General features: G+C 51.3%; 1 long non-coding RNA gene and 1 pseudogene across 1 annotated transcript; both read left to right on the top strand.

Annotated features, from left to right (window-relative positions):
- On the top strand, positions 1–5,851 carry LOC138065619 (G-protein coupled receptor 83-like; annotated as a pseudogene).
- Positions 5,852–9,266: 3,415 nt separating this feature from the next.
- On the top strand, positions 9,267–12,020 carry LOC138065626 (uncharacterized). The gene is made up of 3 exons (XR_011138727.1): positions 9,267–9,325; positions 9,564–9,642; positions 10,525–12,020. It is a non-coding gene; the product is annotated as an uncharacterized lncRNA (long non-coding RNA).
- Positions 12,021–13,531: the final 1,511 nt, after the last annotated feature.

Consider the following 13,531-nt stretch of genomic DNA (forward strand, 5'->3'; position numbering starts at 1 on the left):
CAACATCTCCGAGCTCTTGCTGTCCTCTTCCTCCTTGCTCTTGCCGGGGAAGCCTCAGCTTGGGTCACTTTTTCTCTGGCAGCAAAAGGAAAAGGCCCAGCTGGTGGACCTGCCATGCTGTGAGGAGAACGAGCAGGATGGGCCAGCTGAAGAAGAGCAGCTGGGTGCCCGTTGCACCGCCAGCCCTGAAGGCCTGCGCAGCTGGAGGTCGGAGCTGAGGAGACGGTGAGAGCAGAGCTGCTCCGGGCAGCCGCTGCACCAGCAGCCTGCTCGGAGCCTGCATACGGAGGCGCTGCCCCCGCCTGGGAAGGGCTGCCTCTCCGTGCCCCAGGGCACGCGCAGCGCTCTCCTGGCGGCCCTGAAGCACCTTCGCTGCCCCCCTTGCTGCCCCGGGATGTCCTTCCTTAGCCCACGCCAGCCTGGGGACGGAGGGGCACTCCTGTCGCTGGCCAAACACTGGTGGCCGCCCCAGGTGCTCTGGAGGGGCTCCCCAGAGCTGCTGGTGGGTGAGCAGCCACCTTGCAAGTGTCGCCTGCCTGGCAGCTGTTGCGGCCCAGGCAGAGCCCAGGGCAAAAGGGCCTCACTTGACATTCCCACCCATGCTCAGCTGGCATGTAGGACAGCCAGCAGAAAGAGTCGGGTCCTTTGTGCTGGAGCTCTTCTGGCAGGCAGGGCTGTCCTGTCCTGGCAGTGCCCGGCGGACATCCCCAACTGATTGCGTTGCACAGTGCTGGCCAGCAGCACAGGGAGCACAGGGGGAGTGGGCAGAGAGCTCGTCCTGCCCTCTGAGCTCTTCTCCTTTCCTTCTCTCCCTTCTCTCAGCTTGCAGAGCAAATGGCAGCTCCTGCAGCCTGCAGCACTGAGGAGATTTCCTGCCAGGCTGACCCAAAAAGCACGCTAAGCTTTCCTCCCCTCCAGACGTGGTGCACACACACCAGTTTTCCAGACGCAGCCATGGTCTTCCGGTACAGCCTCGTGGAGACAGACCTATTATCCAAGCGTGCCTGAGTCAAAGGTCTACAAGGCAAAGCAGGTTCTGAAACGGCTGGGGCTTTTAAAGCTATTGTTAGCAGGGGCACAAACCTCCAAAATTACCAACTGACTGCAGAAAAGCATTTTTAAAGCAGCCTTTGATCAAGCTGTTAAAGCCATACAGTACTCACCATGTGGTTGCTCATAGTGAATTGAAAGCCTCTACCGTAGAGCGTTTGAACAGGACATTTCCAACCGAGGAGTGGAGATACGGAGAGCAGGAAACACTTTTTGCTGCCCTGAGGGGTTGTGCGAGTTTATCAAGAGCTGGAAGCACAGCTTGCAGCGACCTGTCAGAGCCCGGCCGTGGCCATGAAGCCTTTCAGCTCGGCGAGGGCTTGGGAAACTGCCCATGGCATGTGTTTCGAATGAGAGACTCTGCTCCCCTGTGCTAAAAGGGAGACCACGTCAGGGTGCCTCCAGCAAAAGCGAGAGCTGAGAAAGGTTGTGAGCAGACTTTGACAGAACGACAGGATGACAGGATGACAGAATGGCCGAGGTTGGAAGGGACCTCTGGAGATCATCTAGGCCAACCCCGCTGCTCAAGCAGGGTCATCTAGAACACGTTGCCCAGGATTGCGTCCAGGTGGGTTTTGAATCTCTCCAGGGAAGGAGACTGCAACCTGTGCTTACCTTCACCAGCCTGCGGTGAAGGCCCTCAGCATCCTGTGGTATATGCTATTTTGGCTCTTGGTCTTCTGCTCTTGATCTGATAGTTCCTCATGCCTTGCCGGAGAAGAAACACACTGCAGGTCTCCTCAGTGCTCAACGCCCAGCGTGCGGCTGCTTGTCGCTGTGCATGTTGGATTCGCTGGTCGGGGCCGTCCCTTCTAGTCCTCCTTTCCTTACAAGCACCTGTTTGTGACTACACCTGTATTTGTACAAAACCTAGAACGTACCACTTAGGATCCAATCTGTATTCCAAGAGGATCCAATCTGTATTCCCTTGGCCAGGAGAAAATCCCTGCCAACAGAAAGCTTTGCCATGCTAGAGGAGTGAGAGGAAAGCTTCCAAATCAGCTGCTTATTCGCTGTCCATCTGTTGCCATAGCCCTGTTGGTCTGCTAGTTAGTAGATGCTGTGCTGTTATGGCCAGGCCGAAGCTTGCCTGCCAGATCTCGACGCCGGAACTTGAATTGGGAATTTCCTTTTGAAGATAGCACCGCTGCCCCACCCAGTGCTGGTGGATAAACAGCGCAGAATTTGCAGCAACTCACTAATGGCTGTGCACAGCACGAAAGGATGCTGAAGGCTGAAGAGAGTGGCTTTGTCTTTCTCCTAGCGAGCAGATGCGTTGACCTTGGAGTAGTGCCCTGGGGGAAGGTAGTCGCGCGTGAAATGAACACGTCAGAGTAGAAATGTTGTGCAGCCCGATGGGCAGAGATCCTTGCTCAGAGCTTGTGCAAGACGGGAGCTTGCTGAAGCTGGGTATAAAGGCAGCAAGAAGCAGAGAGAGAAGCACATACTGAGCGCACAGCAGAGCAGCGCTGTGGTCGGGCACGTGCGTTGCGTCCTGCCTTCCCCAATGGCCTTTGGGCATCGTTTACAGCCAGGAAGAGCGTTAGCGCGCAGGCAAGTGAACGACTGCTCTGCAAGTCTCCTGTTGACTCCGTGTGCTGTACTGCATCGTAAATGCCATGTTTCTGACTCGGAAGAGCAGAGCAGCTTTTCAGAAATGCTTTTTCATTTTGTCTGGCTCCTTAGTTAATGCCTTTGCCACATCGGGAAAGTTACCCCTTAACAGAAGTTTTGAAGAGCCTTTTGCACTCCCAAACTTTTCCAGTGTCTTTTCCTGGGAAGACTACACCCTGGCTGACTGGCAGAGCTTCGTGGGCAGGAGTCGAGACGGAGCCCAACTGCGGAATCTCACAGCCAAAGCCCTGCTCATTGCGGCATACTCCTGTAGCCTCATCTTCTCGCTCTTCGGCAGTGTCCTGGTCTGCCACGTTGCGATCCACAACCAAAGGATGCACTCTGCCACCAGCCTGTTCATCGTGAAGCTGGCCGTAGCTGACATCATGATGACACTTCTCAACACACCTTTTACGCTGGTAAGAGTGGGACAGAGACCCCTGACTATGGACCCATAGCTATGACACATTGGCATAACTGAAGGCTCCGCCTCAGGGTCTTATGACATGAGCCCTCCTCCTCCTCTTTCTCTCATTTGCTCCTGCTGCAGTGCCCTGGCATATGCCCTCTCACCTGCTGTCCCACGCCTTCAATTGCAGTGAGGAAGTTGCGCGGTGCCTCTGTCTCCCAGATTTCCCCGAGCCAGCTGCCCTCTACTGGGAGTATCTAGGCTTAACAACCTTCATTTTGCTCTAGGTCCTGCCGCTTGTCCTCATCTCTGCTGCCTACGTGACAGTGGCCAAGAAACTCGGGCTGCGCCATGTCATGGGGGATGGCACCCCTGAGCAGTACTTTGCCCTTCGCAAAAAGGCGGCGACCACTATCAAGATGCTGATGCTCGGTGCCATCCTCTTTGCGGCCTGCTGGTTTCCCTTAAATTGCTACGTTGTCCTCCTCTCCAGCCAGACCGTGCGCACCAACAGTGCCTGGTACTTCGCCTTTCACTGGTTTGCAATGAGCAGCACCTGCTACAACCCTTTCCTCTATTGCTGGCTCAGTGACAGTTTCCGATCGGAGCTGAAGGCTTTGCTCAACGTATGCAGGGAATCTCCTGGCCCTAGAGAACAGAGGCTTCCTTCCACAGCCCCGTCCTACCGACTAGCTTGGCCACAACACGGCAACTTGAAGAACTTACGTGGCCCCCGTGCCCTTCCATCAGCCTCCAGCCTCCAGCCAGCAAAGACAGACATCTCTTCAGTGGAGCCGACAGTCACTGTGAGATAAATAGTGGCCCTGGGAAAAAGTAGAAGCACTGTACCTAGGTGTGGCTAGAGCTAAAACAGTGCGAAGACGGGGAGTCCTGCACTCCTACTAGTGGCAGTGCCAGCACGCCGGATAAAACCAACAAGCCCAGCTCTGGCAGAGGTAACGGGAAGGAGTTACATCTTTGATGCTGGCTGATAATAAAAGGGAAGGAAGCAAACTCTTGGCAGGAAGGAACTCTTCTTATGTTTGTCAAATGGCCTTTGGCTCTCTTTGCAGGACGGGCTTCTCTGCATCTGTGCCCCTAGGTTATCTGCGTGAAAAACAAGAGAACTGGGGCCTGTTCTTTGCACAGAGGTCAAACCTCGGCTTGTGACTACAGCAAGTGTTGGCAATGCTGTATCGCCCAGGATTTTTCTTCCATCTTCTGGCCATGAATACTCAGAAGGCTTGTCTTCAAATAGAGCCAGAGAAAAAGAAAGGACATTCCAAAAGCTGTATCTTGCCTTGCAATGGAAAGAAACTAGTTTCCCTATCCTGTGGCAATGAGTTGGAGCGGCACACGAGGGAGCCCACTTCCACGTTCAACTTGTAGCAGCTAGCGACCAAGTGAGAAAAATCGCCTGGTCTTTCAATGACTGTAGATGAAAAAAGAGAAAGTGTTCTTTGCAATGTCCTGCAATAAATGCACCTTTGTGAAATCGTGCCAAGGCTTGGCAAGGTTTTCACACACAAAAGGGAACACAGCAACTGCCATTTCTTGCAGCTAGCCTCTCCTTCCACACCTCTGCATGTCTCACTTCTTCTGTGTCCCCTTGCTTTTTCTGTCACAGGTGCTGCGAGTAGCGTTAAACTCGGTATGCGTCAGCAGCTTGAATTCAGGATCGTGTTACTGCTTCTGTATTAAGCACCCAGGAGCCAGAGCATTTCGTGTGACTGCTGCGCAGGTGCAAAGCTTTCTTCCTACCTGCTTTGACCTTGTAGGCCAAGTCCCAGTCAATCCCTTGCCATTTGCAATATGTCAGCAGGAGGACCCCAACGTGGAGGGCCCGCGATCCACGCTCCCCAAGCTAACGACAGCACAGCCTGACTCTTTTGCAGCGAATTAGTCTTTGGGAACGTGGACTATCTAACAAAACTGTTACCGTGCACTTAGAAGAGAAAAGCAGCGGCGCGATATTTTTAGAGCCGCACCAACCTTGGATGTAGTTTAAACTGCTCTAAATGAAAACAATTCCTTGTTTCAGGTGCTCAAGATGTAGCCCATGTGAGCAATATCAGTTTTAGGTTGATACAGGAAAGCAGGTGAAAGAAGCCGGGACCTAAGCCCATTTCTGCTCCGGAAGAAAGAGAGGTGCAGGAGTGTTGGAAAAGGCCCCTTCCAGCAGCGTGGGAAGTTAGCCCGTCCCTTCCAAAATCTTTCCCGTGAACATTATCCTCTCATGTTTCCCCTCGCCTCTTCCTTCCTTGTAATCATGCAGCTCTGACTTAATTTCAGAGTCCCTCGTAACCCTGCAGCCATCCTCGCCACTTTTGAACCCTTTTAACTTCTCTCTTGGGTACGTCAGTGTTTCCCCAAGGGAAGGGAAAAGGTGCGTGTCCATATATGTGCAAGGGCTGAAGCAACAACATAGCGGCTGCGTTTGGGTCCCTCTGTCCAAAGAAAAACTGTCCGTGCTTACATGCAGTTTACAGGAGCAAGTGCTCACTCGGTGGCAGTAAAGGGGAGGGCTGAGAGAGCTGAAGAGAAAGCTCTCTCTCAGAGAGGGAGGGAGTGTATGACAGGGGCAGGCAGCAGGATGGGGATTGGGACACAGAGACAGGACACATGGAAAAGTGGTGACACGAGGAAAGGAGATATCTGGAGCCTATGCTGTCATCGTCCCACCTTACCCTTGTCACAGAGGTTGTGAATTTTGAGCCTAACCACGGTGATGATGGCATACTTGTTGTTTTGTACTTATTAATAAAAACCTTGAATTAACAACAACAGAGTTTTACTCGTAATGTGATCTTCTACTGTGATCCTTCAGAGCATTTTCGCTCCTGTGAAGGAACATGCGGTGCTCATGGCGCCAGCCAGATGAGCACTCCAGTGGGGTCTCTCATGTCGGCATCACCTGCTGGCTGCGAAGGGCTGAGTGAGCTCACGCCTCGGTCACTCCCACTCAGAAAACTAATGCAAGGAATTTCCAAAATACGACTCTGCTGCTCTCAAGTCCATCACAGCGGTGAGGAATAGATCTTCCTTTGCATTCTGGATGCATCTCTCTGTGCTTTAAGTCCTTTCTTTGTTTCTGCTTCCGTTTCTTCCTTCCTTCCTTTCTTTCCCTTCCAGTACACGTGGTGCAGTTGCTCTCAAGCATGTGCCCATGTGACGCCTAGAAGAGCTTCTGGGACGGGAGTCTCGTATTTAGCTTTGTGCGGGACTAAGGGATTCTGGTGTGGACTCAGGTAGGATGTTCTTTCTGAAGCTGAAGGGAGCCTTTTGCCATCTAAGGGAATATGCTCTGTCTTTGGGTGCAGTTATCATCCTCTGAGTAAGCACATATGGAGAATCTTGCCAGAACGCCAATACACAAAACCCTCGGAGGTCCAGGCACCCACGTGCTTGCTCCAGCTAGCTCGGAGCAGGGCTCCCGCAGGCATAACCCTGGATCCTGTCCCCCAGCGCTGACCGCAGAAAACCTCTCTCCTCCCAGTTCCGCCCCATGCCCCACCGGATCCAGGCAGAGAGGAAGAATGACAAGTCCAGTGAAGTGCAGGCGACCAGAGAGATGGACCTGCTACAAAGAGAAGAGGAGGTGCATCGGACGGAGTTCCTGAATGCTCTCATCGAGGACTGAGCTGAAGGGGCCCAGTACAAGGCAGAGTTTTAGAGCAAGGCAGGAGAAGGACAAGCTCACGGTGAAAGCAGTTGAAGCGGTGCCCTTGCCAGCTGATTTGTTTCCCTGCCTGTATTTCACACGCTGTGCTGTAATGTACCTAATGCGCTACAGGGAAACGTCTGAGGAGCGTTTGCTAATTATGTATTCTTCATTTGCTTCCTGTCTGACTGGGGATTCTGGAGGAAGAGTTTGCGTCCAGCAGTGCTGCTGAAATCAGTGGGGGCTGTGCTTTGAGCCCAGGCAGCGCAGTATACAGCTATTGCAACAACATAACACCCTAGGCAATTTAAAGTGGGCATCCGGACTTTGTGGGGATGTTTGCATCCTACCTCAGCTGGGCTGCTGATCAGAGGCATTCCTTTAAAATGTAAATAAGGTTATTTACACCGCCTTCAGATGCCATCTTGGTGCATGCGAAAAGCTGGTCGGAGTGACGAGGGAATGCGGCGGTATGTGCACGGGGCAGAGATCATCTTCTTCCATTTTGCCTTCTGTGTGTATATTTGTCTGCTTGGTGGAGCTTGACTTCTTGTTCCTTACATATTGTGCAGGGATGTGCAACCATCAGACCGGTGGTTGAGTAATTCGCCTTGGAAAGACAGATTAGCAAGAAGGACAGTCTGTGAGAGGACTTTGGTGTGAAAAGGGACTGGTTACTCTGCAGCACCGTCAGCATCATGCTGTCGGGAGGCTTTTCTTTTCCCTACAGGGATATAATGCATCAGGGCTCAGTGGGAGACATTATGGAAAGGGAAGATCATTTTGTTTCGTTTGACTTTCGAAGCAAGCGGATTCTCCCCACTCCCACTCTCATACTCACAGCTTCACAAGCATCAGGACTGGCTTGGCCAGCATCACTGGTGTGTGATGCAGAGGTCAAGGGATGCTGGCTGCTGAGGCATTACGCCCCTCAGGTTCCTCTTGATTGACAACAAGGAATTCGTTTTTGGACAGACCTGTAATATTCTCTAGGAGACAACAATTATTAAGTTATCTTCTCCCTCAGAATCTTGCTCCTGCTTCCATTAATCTTAGGCAAAGGCACTGCCTGCTGTGGCCTCATTTGGAGCATCCTCATAGCTACAGACCGTCTTCCTGTTGCGGTAAAGGAAGGGGAATGGTATGTGCAACGTACTGGAACTCTGTTGCTCTCCTGTTGTCATACCACAGGTCTTCTGCTGCCGTGTCATCTAGGTTGAGGTCTTATCAAAGCACTGGTCAAAGCGCTCTGCCCTGATGTAAAGAGTGTGTTAGCCTGTGTTTAGCAGTTTGACTGCTGTCTGTCATGTCTGTCATGTCTACTTTTTAACGGCTGCCAACGTTCTGCATCGAGTAGAGCTTATTAAGTCGCCTTCTTCTTCTTCCTGAAGCAACTGGGTACAGTATGCAGGAAGATGTTGCCCACTGCCCGTTCCAGGTCGATGTTCCTGGCACATTTATTTTACCTCCTGTGGCACTAGGGTATAGCTATTCCTTTTCTTTGACAGATACTGCAAAATTAACATGCAAAAGCCTCAGCCAGTGACCTAAAATACTGCCTAGACATCATCGGGCTTACCCAGTGCATCACTGTGTCCATTAAATGTGAGACGTACAGGACAATCAATAGCATTGCTAGTCTCTCTTCATCCAACCCAAAGTTTCTGTGGGTTTGGCAGTCAGACGGGCAAGCACTTGCTAATGCCTGCGGAGGTCAGATCCTTGGAGCCGCCAGGTTCTCGGAAGGGCTTAATTTCTCTTTTATCGGCCAAGGACCTTGGCTTGTCTTGCTTTGTGTGTGTGTGGGGGGGGGGTTGTGTGCGTGCACGTGTGCGTGGGTGTGCGTTTTCAGTCCTCTACAGAAGACATGCCTGCTCAGCAGGTTTTGGTGTGACAAGATCTACATGACACTGTTTGCATGTTGTCACGCGAGCCCCTTAAAAATACTGCCTTTGTTTTACTCTCGCCTTTAGGTCGTTGCAACCACAGCCCTCCTGGAATTCATCTAAGTCTTACTCAGAGGTGAGAAGCATCTGGCAGGAGTACAGCTGCAGAGCTGCCTTCTGCTACCTTGTGATCTGGAAACAAGTAGCTGGTCAAAACTTCAGCGTAAACCAGCCCAAGTTCCCAAGCTGCTGGTTGCAGCAGCAAGGGTCTGCACGTTCGTTCTTTGTTGTTGGGGTTTTTTTGGTTTTGGTAGTGGGTCTCTCCGAAAAATACAAAGACCGCGTTGTACTTGTGAAGAGTCCGTAGTCTAAGACGTGCAGCGCTATAGGCCTGCGGGCTCCTTTGGGGATTTGCAAGGTCGAGAGCCACACTTCTGCTGGAGCTGCACACTGTACAGTTCCAGCCTGGAGCCCCCTCAAGTGTGTGCTACAGCTAAGTAGGTATTCAATTTGGGTCCCCTTCTCCCCTCCCCCAGGAAAGGCACTCTCCTCAAACTTTATGTGCTGTATCTCTGGGAGAATGAAAAATTTGGTCTACAAACTTTATAAAAGGCCTGCCTCTTTTCTGTTTTTTCAGGATGTTAGAGATGAGGACTCCGACGTAGAAGGAATTCCAGTTGTTCCTTCTTCCAGAGGAAATCACAGGTTGGTACGTGTCTTTTGTTCAGAAGTCTGCCATGACTGCGTTACTTCTGATTGCGAAGCAGTAGAATCTGGGGCTGGGGGTCACTCTTTGGACAAACAGATTTTCAAAAAATTCGGAGCAGTGTTTAGAGAACTTAGAGGACCTTTGGTTACCTACTGATGTGGATGTCTCGTATTTGAGAACTGCACATGGTAACTTTTTCTCCCCCTCCCTTCTCCTCTTTGTGTATGTTGCAAGGTTGCCCACTACATCTTCACTTAGTAAAAGGGCTTCACAAAGCCAAACATCTCGAGGAGTTGAATTCGACTCAGAGGAGGTAGGGGATACAGTGGTCTTCTCTCTGTCTAGTTCTTGTCCGTGTCTTTCGTTTACTGTTTTACAGCTGCTTGAAGAAAGCACCTCAGAATAAACTGGCGTGGTTTTTTTACTAACAGCACTACATTAGGGCAAGCAATTTTTAATAAAAACAGGTGCAGGATTGTCACACATACGTAAGGCTAGAAGGGACCTCAAGCAGATAGCCAATCTGTTTTTTCCCCTCACTTCTGGATGTCTCGTTGTCGTTCCTGAGAAGTGTGGAACAGGGGAGGCTACTGCATGCTATGGGCAGTCTGTCCGCGTGCTTGGCTATGTCCTTTGACTTATTTCCTGGGCTCTTAATTGCTCCAAATCGTGTGAATCCTTTAGAAAACCAACACACCAAACAAACCCCTGTGCCCTCAACAATTCAGCTGCCCGTTCTTCCCGTATGTATGGGAACTGCCAGGAAGAGTTTACTCTGCAATCAGTAAACGGGTAGCATGTCCTTTATTCCCAGCTTTACACTGACTACAATACAGGCTCTGCTGTAAGCACTCTGCTGCCTGTTGTCATGGACTCTGCGGTTGTCCTGTGTGGCCGGGATCCCGGCCTTAGGGATGTCAGACGTTGGCAGATTATGTGAAATGTTTCTTCCTTCTGCCCACTCTACTGTCTGTTGGTACCTGAAATACAAAGCTGCATGTCTTCCTGAATGTACAAAAACAGTACCTTGATTCTTGCATTTCTTATTACCTCATGAGGTGTAGATGAATATGACTTCATCTGAAGTATGTTCTGCCCCTAATGACAACATTTTGCTAATCTAAAGAGGAGCTCCCTCTCTGTGGCTCGGAATGCATGACGGTTTGAGTAATGCATATCTATTTGCAAATTGCAGGAGGAATTTGACCCCTTCAAGAGCACTGCAGCATCAAGAAGAACTAAATGATTTCAGGCTCGCTAGATCAGAGAGGCCACTGAAGGAAATGGAGAGCAGTATACGAAGCCTACTCTGTACGATGCTTTTCTGTAAACGATGGTTTGCCTTAAATCTCCACTTCTGTGGCATGGCTTAATTTGGTGGCACTGCATTCAGTACGATGTGTGTGTCGCGTTACTCGATGCAGAGAGTGTCTAACATTTTACAAGCTTTTTGAAGAAGTACTGCCTGAAACTGCTAATTCTGTGTGAAGCTTCCAAAAGCCTTTCAGATGCTTTTTCAGATGGGAATGTAAACAACAGAGTCATATCTTTTATAGAAAAGGTCATTCTTTTGGGACTTGAGTTTTCCGGAGGAGTAAATTCAGGGTAGGATGCAGGTATGGAAAAGGACATGGATTTGGCCAGAACAACGAACTTTGTACTTATTTGCAATTTTGGTACCGTTACAGTTCAAAACTCTAAAGAGTAGCAATTTGACCCAAAGATACCGTACTGCCCAGAGTGTTCAGGGTTAGCACTGGAAAATGTGGTGGTACTTCCAGCTTCCCGGGAGAACTAAACCCATGACTTCTGCTCCGTAAGCCCTAGACTTCAGGCTGAATTGCATTATCAGCTTCCTACCCTTCTAAATAAGATGCAGGGGCTGGAACCCTGCAACTGTGCAAGGAATGCTGCTTGAAGAACTAAGGAGTTGAGCCAGGAAAGGGCAAGACGTTGCCTCCTACTTTCTCTTAGTTGATGGTTTCCAGCTCTCTCTTACCGCGGCCCTCCTGAAGCGTCCTTGCTGTTTTTCCAAATACTTCTCCACACGAGACTTTCAACACGGAATAGTGTGTTGACAGCGAGGAAACAACTGCTATTGGACCTGCTAGAAGAGCTAGACCTGCTGCTTCTTTGCCTTTTCTCTCCCCCGCCACCTCAAAACAAAGAAGTGCCAAGATGTCAATTGCCAAGATGGAGCTTTTCCAGGAAGAAGCCAGAAGAATTTATCAGCTAAGCCCCCAGCACGTCAGAGACGCACTAAACACAGCGAGGAGCAGCAGCCATGCTTTTGCGTTGTTTTGCCTTCTCCCCCAAAGGTAGGCGGTTGCCCGTCGTGTTGCTGTCTGTGGCTCTCGCTGAATGTGACTGTTGCTACTTGGTCTGCCAGCATTCTGCCGAAGTGAACTTAAAGGAGGCTCACGCTTCCCGAGGACTTCTGTAGCAATGATCAAGCCTTTGGAATTCCTAGGGTACAACTCAGTTAGCAATTCCCAGAGCAGTATGCTCACTTCAGGTTTTGGGACGCAGTTTGGTACTCTTAATGAAGGTAAACAGTAAGAGCTGTCAAAGCCATTAGAATAATAACCTATGCACTAGACAAGCGGCTGCCTTTTTTGAGCTATCTGTGTTAAAGAAACAGTGCGTGTCACTTGTATGGACTGCATTGAATCAAAGGGATTAAGATTTTAATGTGCTTTGCTTCTTTATGTTGCTACCCAAACTACACCTATTTTGTTAGAGAGACTGGAGACAAATAGCTAATTCACTGCTTCATTAAGATCTTAAGGGGAGTCTGTCTTCTAAGGCTGCAGGCACATGCTGGGCAAAGACCTTTAGCAAAGGTGTCAGAAAGGAGTCATTTCAAAGTCTGTTTGGTTTGGTCTACCTTCTTCACAAGGATGTTGTTGGTTTTCTCCGTTAACTGTCAAATTCATAGACGGTACGCTTTTCTGTTAAACTGCAGCCGTTGTCAAATAGCCTGACAGAAGATAAAGACAGGATCTTTACTTTCAGAGGGGAAAGTGGTGTGCGTAGAAAGATATTTCTTCTAATGATCAACGTGCTTGTACAAGGACAAGACACTGTTTCTCCCTCACAGCACGCTGTTGTAAAAAGGATGCTTCTCGTTCGTGTAACTTGCAAGCCACCTTCCGAAGGAACCTCTTGGAGCCTCGAGGCACTGTTAGGCAGAGCGCTGCACAGGGCAACGAAGATGTGCTCAGAGCAGGGAGCGCTGAGGGACGTGAGGTCTAGGGAGAAGGTGAGGAGAGGCCACGGGGAGCCCAAGGCAGGGTCAGGTGCCCTTCCCAGCACTGCTGCAGGGCTTTGCTGTGCAGAGGCCATCAGGGAGCAGCTGAGGCAGGAAGACTTGCGCTCAGCAAGCCTGCGGGGCCTGGGCAAGGAGAGAGCACCTCGCCGCCCTGGCAGACCAGCTCCCCAGCCATCTGCCGTGGGCTGCGCTACGGCAATGCATTCAGCTTTGCTCCGAGAGAGCCTCCCGCGTGTTCCCACCATCGGCGCTTGGGCACGTGTCCCTGGCATATTTGCATATCAAAGCCAGTTGGGTGGTTCTGGAGTTTCCCTGCAGCCTTTGCTCCCTCACGCCTCAGCGCTGCCGCTCACGGGTCACAGTGGCCTTGATCACGTTGCCAGGAGCTGCTGGTGTGGTGCTGCACTCCTTGGGCAACCGAGGAGGTGGGAGGTGGTGAGAGGGCCTGCTCTGCGGTTGCACCTTGGGACCTGGAGCAGCACTTTCACCACTTGTGTTTTCCCTTTGGCATCGCCGACTCAGAGCCTGTGGGCTCTGAGTCATCGTCGTCGCAGCCATGCTGCGTAAGGACGGGAGGACAAACAACCCGCCCAAGAGAGTCCGATTCCAGCTCCCCGAGAGGCACTGGCGCGAGGAGCTGGACTGCGAGAGCCGCGAGGCTGCTGCGGCGCTTTCGGGCGCAGCAGCTCCCTCGTCCTCTTCTGCGCTGCTCTGGGGGGAGCCCAGCCAGCCTGACGAGCACGGCCTGCCCCGCGCGTGGCCAGCTCGGAAGGCAAGGAAGACCTGGCTGAGGGGCCTGTCTTCTCGTCTCTGGCAGCTGGGCAGATGCTCTGCGGGTAAGAAAGTCCTCAGAGCCAGCAGCTCTCCACATGCCGCTGGGGATCCCTCCCTTGGCAGAGCAGGGCAGCCCAGCGGGGAGAGATGGCTGAGG

This window comes from Struthio camelus, chromosome 1 (assembly GCF_040807025.1).
Source record: "Struthio camelus isolate bStrCam1 chromosome 1, bStrCam1.hap1, whole genome shotgun sequence".
In the NCBI taxonomy this organism is placed as follows: Eukaryota; Metazoa; Chordata; class Aves; order Struthioniformes; family Struthionidae; genus Struthio; species Struthio camelus.